This window comes from Mustela nigripes, chromosome 7 (assembly GCF_022355385.1).
Source record: "Mustela nigripes isolate SB6536 chromosome 7, MUSNIG.SB6536, whole genome shotgun sequence".
In the NCBI taxonomy this organism is placed as follows: Eukaryota; Metazoa; Chordata; class Mammalia; order Carnivora; family Mustelidae; genus Mustela; species Mustela nigripes.
In genome coordinates, this window is record NC_081563.1 from 6,842,289 (window position 1) to 6,846,230 (window position 3,942).

Genomic DNA, 3,942 nt, shown 5'->3' on the forward strand with positions numbered 1-3,942 from the left:
CAGCTCCCCAACTGGACAAGGGTGCTGGGCACCCACGCACGTCCCCTCCACTCAGGAAAGCAGGTCATGGCCTCCATGGGACAGAGCGGGCGTGAAACCAGAATGGAAGGGAGCCTGGAGGGGCTGGGGAAGCCCTTCAGGAGTGAGACCCCCAAACTGAGGCTTGAGTGCGGGCGGAGGGCCATAGGAGCAGGGGAGCCAAGCATGAAGGGGACAGCCATGCTGGGAGAGTGTTTGGAACCCGGGTGGCATGTGAGTGGCAACAGTGGGGGTGGGGAGGCGGGCAGTGGGCAGACCACAGAAGGGCCACGGCCAGGAGCAGGGGCTTGGAGTTGGTCCCGAAGGCAATGGAAATCCCTGTGGGAATTTAAGGGAGGGCATGACTTGATCAGCCCAGTGTGCGGGAGGTGATGCGGGCGGCAGCAGGAGGGTACATGGGGTGGGTCCTGCAGACCGGTGAGGGGACGAGAGACGCGGAGACCGGAAAAACAGAGAGAGTCCATCCAGAGACACCCGGCACGTCGATGGCCCAGAATCAGCTTCTCTCCTATGGGAGATAAAGGAGGTGGGGTGGGGGGTGCCGTGATGCTAGGTACGCCAGGCGGGGACATGCTCTGCTCTAGCCGAGGACCTCGGCGCCTCAGGAGCTCGGCACAGAAATCTCTGTCGCTCAAGCGATAGTCGGATCTGGGTGTCCGGGGGGAGGGGTGGGGGCAGCTCTCCCAGGCAGCTAGAGGTAAGCAGAGACCCGGGACCCAGGCGTCTTCCATCTTGTAGGGCTACCCTTTTGCCACGAGGCTCCCGAGGTCACCCTGCAGGCTGCCTCCCCTCCAGCCCACTAGGAGGGAAGAGAACAGAGGGCGAGCACAAGAAGGTGGTGCTCGAGAGAGCCGTAAGTCACATCCGCCATCCACCCCAATCCCTGAGAGGCCTGATGGACGTGTACGCAGGTATCTAATCGAATGCACTGCCACGGAGGGGCCCAGAGGGCAGGTGGGCGATCTGGGGGAGGAAGACCTCCGTGGGGGCTCTGAACAGAGGAAGGAGGAAGGAGTTCCTACCGGAGCCGGAGTCCAGGGAACACCATCTTGATTCTGGGGACAATGGGGGGTCATTGCAGATCTTTGAGCCCGGGAGTGACCTACGTAGACTGCTTTGAAAGGAAGGCCACCCCTGGGGCCCCCCACGGGGAAGGGAAGCTGGGGGGTCTAGGGGCCTGGGGTCAGGTTCAATGAGTGTTCTCTGAGCCCGTGACCCAGGGAGGGGTTTGGTTCTTGTTAATCTGCATGGAAGCTTATTCCTTTTCTTGAAGCTATTTTTGTTTCCTGATTAAAGCCAAATCCACTGAGAAAATTTTTGTTAGGAGAAAGCCTCAGACATTAGAATCGGGAGAGAGGAGGGTTGATCTGGACCCAAGTTAATGGAGGTTTTCTGTTTTAGGTTTCTTTATAGCTTCTGCAAAATGCGTGACTGCTAATGTTTTAGCTTTCAGTGAAAGCAGAGACTGGGGATAAAAAAAAAAATCAGGAAATTAATCTGCTTTTTCTCTAATTGAGACCTAACCTATTTTCCCTTTCATTTTCTTTCCCTCATTTGTCATATACTTCCTTGATTCTATTTTCAGAGTCTCTTGTTGGTGCGTTACAAACCCTTCCTGAAGCCAGGCTCCCCGTCCCTACATTTGTGCTTCGTGTCCTCACTCCCTTGTGACCTGATTCTGAAACCTGAGGATTGTCAGGTGCTTTCCGGGGTGGGAGGGGAGGGGTGGGGGAGGGGAGGCCATAGCTTCCCAGCGAGCGTCCCCTGCCCCTCCCAGTCCACCAGCACCACCTGCTCCAAAGGCAGGCGACACCCTCGCCCTTGTTGGAGAACCCTTGGCTTTCTCCTTACCTGGTGCTTTTTTGGTTACGTCTTCTGCATGTCATCTTGGTCCATACGTTCTTTTTTTTTTTTTTTTTAAGATTTTATTTATTTATTTGAGGGAGAGCGCAAGTGAGTACAAGCAGGGGGAGAGACAGAGGCAGAGGGAGAAGCAAGCTCCATGCTGAGCAGAGACCCCGATGAGGGACTTGATCCCAGGACGCTGGGATCATGACCTGAGCCGAAGGCAATGGCTTAACCATCTGAGCGAGCCAGGCGCCCCTGGTCCATACGTTCTTAAGCTCAGTGGCGTCCCGGGTGGGGCCCTTGGCTCTGGTTGGTCATGGCTTCTGACACCTGAGAATAACTTCAACATGGATAATGTACTTGTCTCCCACAGGAGCTTAAAACCGTGCACGTTCAAGAGGATGAGAACACAAGCTCCAGACGGGCGAGAATATTTGCAAAAAACATACTTGATAAAGGGCTGTTACCCCAAATATACAAAAACCCTTAAGGCTCATCAATAAACAAATAACCTGATTTTTTGATAAATGGGCTAAAGACCTCAACAGACATCCCACCAAAGAAGACACGCAGATAGCAAATAAGCAGATGAAAAATGCTTCCCCGTCATCCGTCTTGAGTGAATCGCAAACGATAACCACAACAAGACAGCAGTTCGCATCTCGTGGATCGGCTAAAGGGCAGAGCTCCGCCAACACCAAATGCTGGCGAGGCGGGGGAGCGACAGGAACGCTCGCTCACTGCGGGCGGGAACGCAGAAGGGGCTGCCACTTTGGAAGACTGTTTGGGGATTTCTTACAAAACTGAACATGCTCTTACTGTATGATCCAGCAGTCGTGCTCCTTGGTGTTTCCCCAAAGGAGCTGAAAGCCACTGTCTACACAAAAACCTGCACACCGATGTGTGCAGCAGCTTTGCTCCTCATCACCAGCATTTGGGAAGCACCCAAGACGTCCTTTAGCCTGTGAGTGGATAAAACGAGGTCGTCCAGACCATGGACTATTATGCAGCACTAAAGGGAAATAAACTATCAAACCATGACAAGACACAGGGGAAACTTACATGTCTGGTCCTGAGTGAGATATTCCAGTCTGGAAAAGCTGTAGACTGTATGATTTCAGCTACATGACATTCTAAAAAAGGCAAAACTCCAGAGTCAATAAGAAGAGCAGTGGTTGGCAGAGGTTATGGAGGGGGGAGGGGAGGGATGATCAGCAGAGCACGGAGCGTTTTTAGGGCTGGGAAACTACTCTGTGTCTATGATCAGGGTGTTCACATGCAACGGTGTATATGCCCAAACCTCTAGAACGTCCTACACTAAGACCAGACTGTGATGTCAGCCGTGGACTTTGGGTGACACTGCCGATGACAAGTCACTGTAGGGTCGCCAACCATAACAAACGTTGCGCTCTGGAGGGGGCTGTTGATAACGGGGAGGCTGTGTCTATGCGGGGCAAGGGGTAGAGGGGAACTCTCTGTACTGTCCTCCTGATGGTGCTGTGAACCTAAAACTGTTCTAAAAAATAAAGTACCTCCAAACCCCAAACACCGCATGTTAATTCCTTTACCGTTCTGGAAGTTGCAGTCCAAAGTCAGGTTCTCAGAGCTAAAACCCAGGTGCTGGTGGGGCTCCCGGGGAGAGTCTGTCTCCTCGCCTTTCGGTTCTCGGCGGCTCCATTCTTGTCTCCCAGCCCTTCCCGCCACCTTCAAGAGCAGCTGGGGAGCATCTCCAGATCTTTCTCCACCTCATCTTCTCCCCACTTTCTCCTCTCTGGGAGTTTCTTCTGCCTCCCCCTCCTAAGGCCGCCCGGGGATGTGTTTAGGACCCACTCTGATTACCCAGGATAAAAGTCCCATCTCAAGAACTTCAGCCACACCTGCGAAGACCCTTTCTCATACCAGGGAACATTCACAGATTCCTGGGATTAGGACACGAGTGCCTTCGGGGGCTGTGACCCAGCTGACTGCAGGCAGACAGGGGCCCTGAGCCACACACGACCCTGACAGGAGGCCCGGCAGCCCAGAGTCCCTCCCTGCGGCAAGAACAGCCCTGCC

The 3,942-nt window shown here is 54.0% G+C and overlaps 1 long non-coding RNA gene across 1 annotated transcript; it reads left to right on the top strand.

Moving 5' to 3' along the window:
• Positions 1-621: 621 nt before the first annotated feature.
• LOC132022204 (uncharacterized) lies at positions 622-3,359 on the top strand. Its single transcript, XR_009405540.1, has 3 exons — positions 622-950; positions 1,625-1,738; positions 2,261-3,359. It is a non-coding gene; the product is annotated as an uncharacterized LOC132022204 (long non-coding RNA).
• The last annotated feature ends 583 nt before the right edge of the window (positions 3,360-3,942 follow it).